Consider the following 15,385-nt stretch of genomic DNA (forward strand, 5'->3'; position numbering starts at 1 on the left):
GGGCTTACAGCTGTGAAAGGCAAAAGTGCTAATTGTCACAGGCCACAAGCCCTAGAGGATGCTCTAGGAGGAGAAAGGAATCTAAAGGACACTCTAGAATCCCGTTGGGAGGTGGGATCAGACTTCTAGTCTGCCTCATGCTGGAAGCAGCTATTGTTAAGCTGCAGTTTGGGCCAGATACTGAAGGTATCAGGCATCTGTGGAAATCGCTTATAATGCCTTGTCTTGGTCTTGTTTGTCTTCTTTGTTTTCTGTGGTATTGTCCAGTGTCGTTTTGGATTTTGTTTCATTTTTGGACTTGGAGTGATGACTGTGTTTGAAATCATGTAACTGTTTGTTTTGTTTGTCAAAGAGTTTTACTTGGTCTCCTTGGTACTTAACTTGGAAAGAATTTGCTTGAGAGAAATTGTTTTCTGCCATGGAGTTTTGTCTTTCTCTCTTGAGCGTCTTACTCAAGGAGAGATGCCCCTCCCTTTGCTCCCCTTGTTCAGTCTAGCTGCTGTTAACAGTTCATCACACACGTGTATGAAGAACTCCAGGTTAGCGAGAGACCCTGTCTAAGCAGGCATTAACAAGAACCTGAACGCTTTGCCTTGGATCCTGAAGAAAGGATCTCCCTGTTGCTTAGACATTCACAGCTTCTAAGAAAGGGACAGCACAGAGTAGGGAAGTGTGGGGCTAAGGGTGGCAGGTGCGTGGGCTGCTAGCAAGCAAGCTGCAGGTTACATATGGGCAGCAGAGCAACTCAGGCCGAGCTGGAAGGAGAGGAGTTTAAAAGTGATAAGGCTGGCCAGGGCTGAAGCTTTGAGAGCAAAAAGATAGTGTGGAGTTAGTGGTTGTTTTAAAGTCAATTATGAAACTTTTGGCCCTGAAAAAAATTCCAGTCACTGCTTTCAGTGGCCAGACCTTTAACGCTTGCTCACAGAGGGAGAGCGTTCATTAAGAGAAGTTCTTTGAGGGATCCTGCCTTATCTGCTGGCCTATTCCAAGAGAGGAGTTGATCTCAGCATTAAGTCACCTTTCTCTTAGTCATCATTGACATAGAGAGTGCCTCTGATCCTATCAGTTCCTGCCCCTGTGGTCAAAATGCCTCAGGTTGGGGGGGGCATGGGAGCCCCTAAAGTAGTTTCAGAAAGAGTCTGCAGCAGACTGCAAGTAACTTTGTTTTGCTAGACAGAATTTGGAACAGGCTTTGACTATGTTTACCCTATGATGATAACAAGAGAAATCTTGGCATGGGCTCTCAGCCTACTCCAACTGGAGGCTATGGCGAAGGTCAGGATCAATGTTTTTTTTCCATGGCCCCTAACCCAGTGAGACAGCTTGGTGAAGGGCTACTGCAGTCCTAGAATTCAGAGGCACAGGGAGGGCTGTAGTTCTATTAAAGGTCAATATTCCAGTGTTAGCAATCTCTTTATTGGATTTAAGAGGCAGGAAGCCCAGCTCAACTGTGACTCCTGCCTCAGGAATGGCAGCAGAAAGAGTCCTTATAGCCAGTTATCTCTGACTATAGTTTACTCTCTGATACCCGAGACTTCAATCGGATCACACACCCCTAGGTGAGCCTCCTTGATACTCAGATGCTATTTTCTCCTGGTCATTTGGCTCAAGGTCACCAGGCATGTCTGACAGTCTGGAAGAAACCTCCCCACTAAATCAGATGAGCCATACAATTCTTATGTCAGCTACTTGGCATCTAGTACTCAGATTCTAACCATCTCTCCATCCTTTTGTTATTTGTTCTTACTGGAAACCTAGTGACATTTGGAAGTTGGGTCTCTTGAGAGGCAGAACCACTGAGCTGACATTGAAGGGAGGTACTCCTTAAGGGAAAATCTAAGTCCAGAGAGGCAGCCAGTAACAGACCAGTTGCCCCTCTGCTTGCCTTTCTGTTTCACAGGCACAATGCTTGGGCTTTTTTTTTTTTTTTTTTTTTGCACTGGCCTTTTCACCCCAAGAAAGCTGCCTCATTTAGCTATTAGTGTGACTGAATGCTATTTGTCAGCTGATCTGGCTGTTCCACCAGCTCTCACTGGGCCACCCCGTATCGTTCTTGCCTGGCCCCTTTTCCCCTGTTCTTAGAATTTTATCCCTTAATATACAATTTTTTTGTCTTATATATACCTCCTGTCCTGCTAATAAGCTTGCCCCAGATTCCCGTTGTGAAGGTTCTAATTCTAAAACAAGGGGATGATGCATCCCCTTGAATATTAAATTTACCTTCCTGGGTCAAAACCAGGATTGGACTCATGGATATACGTGGGGTCTTAGAAAGTTTCAATCAGGTGCCGATACAGGCATTATATTCACCATAAAATTGTTAAAAGAGCCTGTGCATTCCTACTCCCCTGCTTTTGGGCACTCATCCCAAGAAGGAGCCCATGGAGGCACTGAACACTGCGCAGGGCACATGAGACTTCATTCATCTATAGCCTGCACTCCACTGAGAGGAGCTGCTTGCTCAAAGAGCTGCATCACTTTGAGTCCATTGCCATCGCACAAGAAAAAGTGGAAGCGCTACCACCCACTCCAGGACAGCTGAGATAGGTATTCTTCCACAATGTGATACCTTTCGTAGGGTTTGGCTTTTTGGATAATGCAATTATGATTGTTGCAGGAACCCAAACTGAATTGTCTATTTGAATTATTTTGGGAATATCAACAATGGCAGTCAACATGTTATCTTTTCCTTCTATGTATCAACATACTATTTAACTTTTAGTCATTGATACTGTACTGTACTGAGTTGAGGTTTGCTTATTTCTTACATAACATGCACATATACATATTTATGTCTTTATTTTTTTCCTGATGGTTATAATTCAATGCTGAGGTTTCTCCAAATTATTTAAGATGTTTCACATCAGTTAAAATTGTAATTCCCTGCCTGATGACATCCCTTCTGTGATACTTCACAGTAAACATTTACAATAAGATAAATTCATTCAATTTTTAAACTTTCACATTTATCCAAATTGGAGCAGTGTTTTAAGTATATCTGACTATTTTAATTTTGATCCACACTGTCTTTAAGAGTCAGAGGTTAATCAGAAAGAACAATTGTCTGACCCCCCTTTTACATAAACCATACGTGCTAACAAGTGTACTTATTTCTAATTGGCTTTTTACCTTTAATTTCTCAACTTTGGGCAATCACAGTGAATTCTGGTTTGTGAGAGAAAGACAGTGCTTGGATATTTTCCATGTCTTAGAATATGGTTAAAGAAAGCATGGAGAAAGTCAGAGAAGGCTTAGAAAAGAGAAAATGAGAAAGAGAAAAAGCTGAGAACTGGTATCAAAATTGGTTCTCCACCTCCCCTTGGTTGTCCACCCTGCTTCCCTCCATGTTAGGCCCCCTAGTAGGCCTTCTTTTGCTTATATCTTTTGGCTCTTAGGCATTTAATCGTTTAACCAGCTTTATTAAACAACAGGTAGATGATATAGCAGCAAAACCTATTCAGGTATATTATCATAGGTTAACTATGGAGGATGCCTTTGATGAGGGCCAAGCTTACCTACACATCTCTTCCCAGCCCAGGCAAGGACCTTTTTGTCCTTCAGCCAAATGAGGCCAAAATTCTTTTCTGCCTGCTGTCTTGATGCCTTTGATGAAACATCAATGAATCATCACCCCTGCGTGCTGAGCTGGACAGTCAATGACGGGTAAGAGAGTGATATATTCACGAATAAAGGGCCTAAGACAGGAGGACTGACATTATCTGCTGCCTTATCCCATGACAGACCCTGGCCACAAGATTCTCTTGGCCATGTGACAAATATCACTCCAACCTAAGACAGACGCAGTTCCCTAGGGGCTCATTCCAGGACAGCATGGCCATGTGGTCACCTTTTCATTTGACTATAAGGAAGGGGGAGATGTTGGGGGTGATGCCCTTAAAACCCTCCATTATTGATGTTAATATTATGGTTAGAGTTAAGTATGACTGGGTTCATGGAAAATCCCCAGCCAGCTGCAGAAGACAAATACAAATCTGGTGGTCAGGATGAATAAAAGTGATATGACATGATAAACTTCTGACCTTGCTGAGAAATACATCTGACATCAAGATGCCCAATGTGATGACCTGTAACCTTTCTGAAAAATCAACATCCTGCTGACTAGTAGGTATGACAAACCTATAACCTTTCTGAAAAACCAACATCCTGTTGACATCAGCTGACGAAACGAATACTGTGTCCTTGGCCTATGTAAATGTTTCCCACTTCCCCCCTCTCTCTGTTACCCCTGTTATGGTATAAATTCAGCCTTGGGAAAAAATAAAATTGTTGACTTTGTAGAGAGCGGCACGGCGAAACAAAGATGGCGCCGACATCCAGCCTTGTCTGGATATAAACGACTTAGTGCGCATGTGCAGGCTTGTCCCCTTACTAGGGCTCCCTCTAGTGGTGAACAGCAATTACTGCCCATGTGCGGTTTATACCAGGTGTCAGTTGACCGAATTAATATGCTAATGAGGGTGATTCATTCTCTGCCAATCCCTGGAGGACAAGTAGTGTTGTGATCCAAGCCCCACCAATCCCTGAGATATAATTAGCATACTGTTTTCTATATAAGCCTAGCTATTTTTCTGCTCTTTGTCCCTGTTCATAAGAGCTTTAACACTAAGAAGAGCTGTAGCTACCAAGAAGAGCTGTAACACTAAGAAAGCAGTAACACAGTAAGGCTTGCTCACAGAAGAATCCTGTTGCTGCGCGTCGTTCTTGCTGGCGGGACATTGGGCACGCGACATGACTTGATCAGACTCTTGGCATCCTTCTTCATGTCTCTTGTCCCCCATTTTCTTCCAGGTACCCTCTGCACCCTCACTGACACACACACACACACACACACACACACACACACACACACACACACACACACGTATCATTAGTAGTAACTTCTCAATTAATGTTAGTAGTAGTTGTTATGTTTGTTTCATCATTATTAGCTTCTGAATGCAGAATTACTGAATTTTCTCTGGAAATTATATTTGATAGAAAGTATAATTAGGATTGTGATTTTTGTCAGTAAAAATAATATTAGGCTGTTTCCCACATAATTAAATGTAATATTCATATGTAGGTATTCAGTACTATAATAGTCATTTCTATGAACAAAATAGCAACTTCTTATGATTAATATAATAAAATCTTTTCAGCATGATAGATATTTCTCATCACATCAACTCAGTCAGAAACTTTCAGTCTCAACAGTTCTAATTTTTTGTTTTGATTAGATGATGTGCTTTTAGCAATAGTAGATTCATCTCTGCCAGATTTTCTCTGGTCCAGATTTCTGTCATATTTTATTACAATAAAATTAAAAGAATAACTATTAAAATTAAAAACAACAAGGTTCAATTTAAATACATTATCAGTGGAAACTAGCTATAGTTATGAAACTTTGTTATTTTACTTACTGTTCAACCCAAGGAAAAGTTCAGCATTGTAAACATACATGTTAAAAGGTATTTACCACATTTGGATTAAAATATAGTCTGCTACAAACAGATGAAGTCATATTCATATATGAAACCCTATGCTAACATACTTCAATGGATTTTTGTTTAGTTTGCAATTTACCTTTGATAGGGTAATATTTTTCCTTCATTGTAGTCATTTTTATAAATGGTACAGAGATGCAGGTTTATGACTAAAAAGGATATATAGCTACATATAGGAAATGTAGTACCAAGAAGTCTTATATAGTTAAATGAGTGATATGGTAAATAGATACTAATGTTTTGTGAAAATCATAAATTAATTTTAATATTTATTTAGAGAAAAATAAAAGGGACACTCAATCCATAACAACCTTTTAACTTTAATTGTAAAAAATTTCAAATTTAAAGAAAAATAAATGGCTCCTATTATCCTTCATACATGGTTGTGAAGTAACACTTGCCAGATGACCTTTACCTTTTGTCTGAAGACACAATGAATTTTGCAGGATATGGATTATAGTCACATTTTCCAATTGTCTCAATAATGCCATTTGAAACAGTTCAGGATCACAGATTCCATTCACTTATCAGGTACCTCATCATTTTTTCGATAATTACTTCCATCATTTTGTCTTTATTTTTAATCTGTGTGTATGACTATTTTAACTACATGTATATTTGTGCACTGCCTGTATGCCTACTGCTGATAGATGCCAGAAAAATATATTGGATCTCCTGGCACTGGAGATACAAATGATTGTAAGCTGCCATGTGGGTGCTGGGAAATGAACTCAAGTCCTCTCCGAGTGCTCTTAATGACGAAACATCTCTAGCCACCTTAATCAATCTTTATCTTTTATGATATTCAGTTTGTACTCCATATGTTTTGTAGAGTGTCACTCAATTTTGTGTTTGCTTGATATTTCCTTTTATTATAGTTTAGGCTATGTATTTGTATAAAGCCTATTATAGAGTATTTATACCCTAAAAGTGTCTTGTGTCTGGTGATGCATCTTTTTGGTAATATCATGCCTACCAGCTTACTCTGAAGAGTTAAATTTCAAAAAGAGCCGCCCCCTCCCCTTCCTTCACTCCCTGAGGATGGGTCATCCCCCTGCTGAGTGAGATGAGTCACCCTACCCACATTGCTGAGATACTAGGTTGCACATATGCTGCTGATGTAACTCCTGCCAAAAGTAACTGCACCATTTGAATCAACAATCGTGTGTAACTCGAGAAATCCCCTGGCTTTCCTATATAAACCCCTACCTTTAGAGGCTCGTAGTTGACTCCTCTATCTCCACTAGAGATCTCGTGTCGGCCGAGATCTTAATAAAACTACCTCTTGCTGTTACATCAAATCGGCTATTCGTCTTTCCTGGACACGCCGCACATTCCGTGACTGGGCGAAGTCTCTCCCGTTTGGGGTTCTTTCAACTCCATTAGAAAACTTATTTTTTTTACCTTAAGTTAATGCACAATTTGTAGACGATTGTTTTTATACTGTGGAAGTATAGTATATCAGCCCTCATATCACACCAAATCCTCCAGATTATTATAATAAATTACCACTGATAATGCTTCGAAGTGGTGACTTTTAAATTCTTCTTTTTAACCATCACAAATTTATACAAATGGTATTCAAACACATTTGGCTATATGACATTCTAGTTTATAGGAGATGATATTCAACAATTTGGAAAAGAAGAAGTTAAGCACGGAAGACACAGCGAAGGACAGATTACAGTGGAAAACAAAAGAAATATATAATGGAAAATATCTAGTAACTTCAAACTCTTTTAATCCTCTGTTGCTGGGAGCCAAGCCTATTTACACACCCTCTGTCTCAGGAATGTTTCAGGAATGTCAAGCCCATTTACACCTTCTGAGAAAACTTGCCAGTTATGCATTCTTATCAGCACACCAGCAATTTTCGGTTTAGGGTTACAGGAACCAAAGAACAATGGGTAGGTCACCATGTTCTATCCATTGTTTAGCTGTGAGTATCTGCATCTATCTGAGTCAGCAGCTGGGTGGAGCCTCTCAGAGGATAGCCATGCTAGACTCCTCTCTGCATGTATAAGTGTATCATTAATAGTATTAGGGATTGGTGATTACCCATAGGCTAGGTCTCAATTAGGGCTGGTTATTAGTTGGCCATTCCCCCAGTCTCTGCTCCATTCCCCATTCCTACATTTCTTGTAGAAAGGACAAATTTTTCGTTGAAAGTGTTGTGGCTGATTTGACATTTCTTTGCTCCATCCAGGTTCCTGCCTGGCTACAAGAGGTGGCCTGCTCAACCATGTTCATAGTAGATTTATTCATAATATCCAGAAACTGGGAACAACCTAGATGTCCCTCAACTGAAAAATGGATAAACAAAATGTACATCTACAATTGAATACTATTCAGCTATTAAAACAAAGACATCATGAGATTTGGGCAAATGGATGAATCTAATACTATCATCCTCAATAAAGTAACCCAGTTTCAAAAGGGCACACATGGTATGTGCCAGTTATAAGTGGATATTAGCCATGAAATACAGGATACCCATGCTACATTCCACAGACCCAATGAAGCTAAAGAAGAAGGATGGCGTAAGTGAGGATGTTTGAAACTCACTTAGAAGGGGAAATAAAATAGTCATAAGAGGTAGATGGGAAGAGGGAACTGGGTGGGAGAGGGGATGGGAAAGTGAATGGGGGACTTCAGGATCAGATTTGAGGAGAGACAGGAAGAATGACCAGATGGCTATGAGAATCAATGGCAATCTGCAACAGATGGGCTTGTGAGGTAGGGGACATCTTCAGGAAGAGATAGAAACCTGAGTTGAGGAAGGTATCCAAGAATCAATAGGGGTGTCTTTACCTGTGACTAACAGCATTGGGGATATGGAAATTGAAGAGGCCACCTCCTATAACCTGGTAGGAATGCAAATGTAAACATTTTAATAGGTGCCAGTGTCACCTAGACATCTTTTATTACAGACTTCTATGAGAAAGGAACTAATTATTAACCTAACATTAATTAATGTGTGATCATCAAATATAAAAAGACTGAGGCATTGAGATAATGGCAATGCATAAATGTACATGCATGCCATTCATTTAGTGAAAAAGGAAGCAAGGTCACATATATTAATTATGTACACATATAACACAGTATATTTATACATTTATGTACTTCTATATATAATGGATAGCTTGTATTACTTTAATAGTCTACATAGTACTCATAAGATAAATATTTATTTGGCTAATCATAAATGCTTTTTATGTTTTCATAATTGTAGATAGTATTCAGAAGAACTATTTATAAAGAAATATAATACCTACCTGAAACTAATGAAGGACATTTTTTAACCATATTCTCATTCTCTATTTCATTTTCTTTTTTTTTTAGATTTATTTATTGTATATGAGTGCACTGTAACTGTCTTCAGACACAACAGAAAAGAACATGGGATCTCATTACAGATGGTCGTGAGCCACCATGTGGTTGCTGGGATTTGAACTCAGGACCTCAGGACCTCAGGAAGAGCAGTCAGTGCTCTTAACCACTGAGCCATCTCTCCAGCCCCTCTATTTCATTTTCTTGATCTGTTCCTATATCCACTAATCCTGTTTCCCTTCCCAATTAGACCCCCTCTACTTTCATATTATTTGTAAGTAACAATATGCTTTATTAGAGGTTTTTACAGAAGCATGGGCAATTTAGCAGTGGGTGCACCACTGAAGAAATGTTTCTACCACCTTCTGCTATCATTAACTCCCTATACCACATTAAGGAAGGGTGGACCTGCATGAACATACTCTACCTCCCAGTTCTTTGGTGGAATGTTGATAGAGATAAATCTTGTGCAAGTAATCACAGCTACTTTGAGTTCATGAGTACATGGTCATGTTCTGCTGGGGAAACAATATAAGATGACACTTTACCCTTCCTTTGACTCTCCCACATTATAGGTTTTTCTTTTACATTATACTCTCAAAACCTTGGAGGTGTGATAAAGATGATATTTGTATGGTTGATCATTGAACAGTCACTTATTCTCATCACTTTGACCAGTTATGTAATTGTACATTAACTATTATACATTGCAAAAAGAAACTTCTCTGATCAAAGCTGACTATAATACTAATCCAGGAGTATAAAAATAGAGGCTGCAATTTAATGGACATACATCCATTTTAGAAAACAATACTAGTAGCTTCCATACAACAAAAATACCACAATACCACAATTTTGCCAATGGGCACATGCTGCCTTTCCTGTCAGATCACTGGTATAGTCTACTGAGACCACAGCTAGGTAAAATTGTTAAGAACTTTTTACTCTTTGTATTGTCCTTTACAACATTGTTAAAGCCAGCAAACACCAAAAGATTTTATCTATCTCATCTTCATTTCTCTGTCCTGCAACTGAAGTATGTTTCTTCAGCAATAGGGTTTTCCTACCTGTTTCCAGGAAGCAAACGAGTACATTGATAATACCCTGTAATGTTTTGGAAATCCTACAAATTATAAGCAGGTAGCTCAACCCTGGCAGTGAAATTTTCATTAATAATCTGATGAAAGCCTCCTAGCCTAGAGCAGGTTGAACTAAGAAACAGTAAACTCTAATGTGGTTTTAAAGACTGATAGTCCCAAGATATTCTAGGTCTCTAACTATACTGAAGGCTGATGATAACCTCTAAAATTCCTTAAAAACATTCCTGTGGTTCCTTCAGGTCTGAACGTGTGCCATGAGCAGGCCTTGGGCACTGGCTCTGCACACAGTCCCATTACACCCAGAGGAAGCTTGACACCCAGGTGTTCTAATATGCCCCGGATCACAGGGGTGGAGGGCACAACATCTGATCCAATACGCAGAGTAACTGGGTCCCCCAGGATCAAAGGAAGCAAGAACTCCTTCCCAGCCAATGGCACAGATTCCTTCTGGTCAAAACCTGTGCCTGCAGTGGACCTTGGGCACTGGCTCTGCACCCAGTCTAATACTCAGAGAAGCTCAACTTCTAGGTTCTCCTAACATGCCCAGGATCAGTTTGAACCTGTACCCAGAAACAGACCTAGGGTGTTGACTCTTACCCACGCCAACAAGATCAAGGAACTGAAACTCTCAGAGTGCTCTGAAATCTGAAGGATCAGAGGATCACAGGATCAGGGATAACAGAGGCTCGACTCCCAGGAGATCAAGATCTACCCAGGAAGACAGGAGCTCTGACACACTCAAGATCACATCTTTCCCAACACGCAGCATAACTGGGACCCCCACAGGAACCAGGGAAACCCAAACCCTGCCCAGCCAGAGGCACAGGTTCCTTCCAGCTTGCATTTGTGTGCAGAACAAACCCAGGGCTCTGGCTTCCCACCCACTCCTGCAAAACCCAGAAGGAACTTGACTCCTAGGAGCTCTGAAACAACAGGATCTCAGGAGCTTGATCACACCAGGATTTCAGGATCTGAAGGCAACTTGACTCTCAGGACCTAAGGATCACAGAGACAGCTGGAATCTGACTAGTTAGGAGACAACCAGGATCACCACCAGGATGACCGGAGGCACAGGCTCCAGTCAGAGACAGCAAGGGAAAGAAGCACTAGAGATAAACAGATGTCGAGAAGCAAGCACAAAATAAGAAACAGAAACCAAGGCTACTTGGTATCATCAGAACTCATTCTCCCACTACAGCAAGTCCTGGATAATTCCATTACACAGGAAAAAACAAGGTTGGATTTAGAAATCACATCTCATGATGATGATAGAGGACTTTAAGAAGAAAATAAATAACTCCCTTAAAGAAATAGAGAACACAGGTAAACAAGTAGAACTCCTTAAAGAGGAAATGCAAAATTCCCTTAAAGTATTACAGGAAAGCACAAGCAAACGAGTGAGAGAATTGAAAAAACCATCCAGGATCTAAAAAATGGAAATACAAAAAAATAAAGAAATCAAAAAAGTCGACAACCCTGGAGATTAAACAAACAAACAAACAAACAAACAAACAAACAAAGAACCCCACTAGGAAAGAGATCAGGCATCATAGATGCATCACCAACAGAATGCAAGAGATTGAAGAGAGAATCTCAGGGTCAGAAGATACCATAGAGAATATTGACATAACAGTCAAAGAAAATGCAAAATGCAAAATGCAAAAAGCTCCTAACCCAAAACCTCCAAAAAATCCAGGACACAATGCAAAGACAAAACCTAAGGATAAGAGGTATAGAAGAGAGCAAAGACTTCAAACTTAAAGGGCCAGTAAATATATTCAACAAAATTATAGATGAAAACTTCACTAACCTAAAGAAAGAGATGCTCATGAAAATAAAAGAAGCCTACAGAACTTCAAATAGACTGGACCAGGAAAAAAAAAAAGAACTCCTTCTGTCACATAATAGTCAAAACACCAAACGCACACAAAAAAGAAAGAATATTAAAAGCAATAAGGGAAAAAGGTTAAGTAACCTATAAAGTCAGACCTATCAGAATTGCACCATCATTCTCATCAGAATCTCTAAAAGTCAGAAGATCTTTGGCAGATGTCATGCTGACCCTAAGAGAACACAAGTGCCAGCCCAGGCTACTGTATACAGCAAAACTCTCAATTAACATAGACAGAGAAACCAAGACATTCCATGACAAAACCAAATTTACACAATGTCTTTCTACAAATCCAGCACGACAAAGGATAATAGATGGAAAACTCCAACAGAAGTAGAGAAACTATACTCTAGGAAAAGCAAGAAAGTAAACTTCTTTCAACAACCCAAAAGAAGGGAGCCAAAAAACATAATTCCACTTTTAACAACAAAAATAACAAGAAACAACAATCACCACTCCTAAATATTTCTTAATATCAATGAACTCAATTCCTCAATAAAAAGATAGAGACTAACTGACTGGTTATGTCAACAGGACTCAGCATTTTGCTGCATACAGGAAATGTACCTCAGTGAAAAAGACAGACACTACCTTGGAGAAAAAGGCTAGAAACAAATTTTCCAAGCAAATGGTTCCAAGAAACAAGCTGGAATAGCCATTCTAATATCAAATAAAATCAAATTTCAACTGAAATTATAAAAAAGATAAGAACTCTTTATACTCATCAAAGGAAAAATCCACAAAGATGAACTCTCAATTCTGAATATCTATGCTCCAAATGCAAGGCCACCCCACATTCAAAAAAATACATTAAAAAGTATACATTGCCTCACACAGTAATAGTGGGAGACTTCAACAACACACTCTCATCAACGATCTCACAGAAACAAAATAAACAGAGACACAGTGAAAGAAACAGTAGTTAAGAACCTAATGGATTTAACAGATATCTATAGAACATTTCATGCTAAAACAAAAGAATATACCTTCTTCTCAGTACCTCATGGTACCTTTTCCAAAATCGATATTATAATTGGCCAGAAAAGAGGCCTCAGTTGATACAAGAAGATTGAAATAATCTCATGCATCCTATCAGATCACCGTGTACTAAGACTGGTCTTCGATAACAACAAAACAGCAGAAAGCACACATATACATGGAAGCTGAAAAATGCTCAACTCAATGATAACTTGGTCAAGTAAAAAGTAAAGAGAGAAATTAAATACATTTTAGAATTTTATGAAAATAAAGGCACAACTTATGGGGCACAATGAAAGCAGTGCTAAGAGGAAAGCTCATAGCTCTGAGTGCCTCCAAAAAGAAACTGGAGAGAGCATACACTAGTGGCTTGACAACACACCTGAAATCTCTGAAACAAAAATAAGCAAATACACCCAAGAGATGTAGATGGCAGGAAATAGTCAAATTCAGGATTGAAATCAAACAAGAGAAAACCAAACTGTACAACGAATCAGCAAAACTGGAGGTGGTTCTTTGAGAAAAATCAACAAGATAGATAAATCCTCAGCCAGATAACCACAGAACACAGAGACAGTATCCAAGTCAACAAAATCAGAAAAGGTTAACATAGCAAAAGAAAATGAGGAAATTAAAAAAATTATCAGATCTATGCCAAAAGCCTATACTCAACAAAACTGGAAAATTTGGATAAAATGAACAATTTTCTAGACAGATACCTGGGCCCAAATTTAAAGCATGGTCAGATAAACCATCTCAACACTCCCATAACCCATAAGGGAAAGGAGTTATTAAAAGTCTCTCAACCAATAAAAGTCCAGAACCAGATGAGTTTAGTGCAGAATTCTTTCAGACCTGTGAAGAAGACCTAATACTAATTTTCTTCAAACTATTCCAAAACAAAACTACAGAAGGAACACTACCCAATTCATTCTATGAAGCCACAATTTTGCTTATATCTAAAACACACAAAGACCCAACAAAGAAAGAAAACATCAGAATTATGAATACTGATGCAATAATACTCTATAAATTTCTTGCAATGCTAATCCCAGAACATATCAAAAGGATAATCCATCATGATCAAGTAGACTTCATCCCAGGTATGCAGGGATGGTTCAATATAACAAAATCCATCAATTTCATGCAATATGTAAACAAACTCAAATTAAAAACACATGATCACTCAATAAATCTTGACATTTGACAAAATTCATCAATTCTTCATAGTAAAAGTCTTTGAAAGATGAGGAACTCAAGACCCATACGTATACATAGTAAAAGCAATATATAGCAATATACAGCAAACCAGTAGCTAGCTTCAAACTAAATGGAGAGAAACTTGAAGCAATCCTACTAAAATCAGGGACTAGATAGGCTGCCCACTCTCTCCCTACCTATTCAATATAGTACTGGAGATCTTAGCCAGAGCAATTAGACCACAAAAAAGAGGTCAACTGGAAAGGAAGAAGACAAAATATCACTATTTGCAGATGATATGATAGTACACTTATATGACCCCAGAAATTTCACCAGAGAGCACCCTAGAGCTGATGAACAACTTTAGCTAAGTGGCTGGATATAAAATTAACTCAAACAAATCAGTAGCCTTCCTCTACTCAAAGGATAAACAGGCTGAGAAAAAAATTAGGAAAACAACACCCTTCACAATAGCCACAAATAATATACAATACCAGGCAAGTGAAAGAACTGTATAACAAGAACTTCGAGTCGCTGAAGAAAGAAATCGAAGATCTCAGAAGATGGAAAGATCTCCCATGCTCATAGATTGTCAGGATTAGTAAAAATGGCCATCTGGCCAAAAGAAATCTAAAGATTCAATGCAATCCCCATCTAAATTCCAACTCAATCCTACATAGAGTTAGAAAGAGCAATTTGAAAATTCATTTGAAATAACAGAAAACCCAGGACAGCAAAAACAATTCTTAAGAATAAAAGAATATCTGGGGGAATCACCATCCCTAACCTCAAGCTCTATTACAGAGCAATAGTGATAAAAACTGTATAATGTTTTACAGAGACAGGCAGATAGATCAATGGAATAAAAGTGAAGACCTAGAAATTAAGCCACACACCTATGGTCACATGATCTTTGACAAAGCAGCTAAAACCAATCAGTTGAAAGAAGACAACATTTTCAATATATGGTGCTTGTTCAACTAGAGGTTAGCATGTAGAAGAATGCAAATCAATTCATTTTTATTGCCTTTTACAAAATTCAAGTCCACGTGGATAAAGAACATCCAAGTAAATCCAGATACTCTGAAACTAATAGAAGAGAAAGTGGGGAAGAGCCACGAACACATGAGCACAGGGGAAAATTTCCTGAACAGAACACCAATGGCTTATTCTCTAAGTTCAACAATAGACAAATGGGACTTCATAAAATTGCAACACTTCTGTAAAGCAAATGACACTGTCAATAGGACAAAATGGCAATCAAAAAGATTGGGAAAAGATCTTTACCAATCTTACACCTGAAAGAGGGCTGATAGCCAATATATACAAATAACTCAAGAAGTTCGACTCCACAGAATCAAATAACCCTATTAAAAATG

This window comes from Rattus rattus, chromosome X (genome assembly GCF_011064425.1).
Source record: "Rattus rattus isolate New Zealand chromosome X, Rrattus_CSIRO_v1, whole genome shotgun sequence".
Taxonomy (NCBI): Eukaryota; Metazoa; Chordata; class Mammalia; order Rodentia; family Muridae; genus Rattus; species Rattus rattus.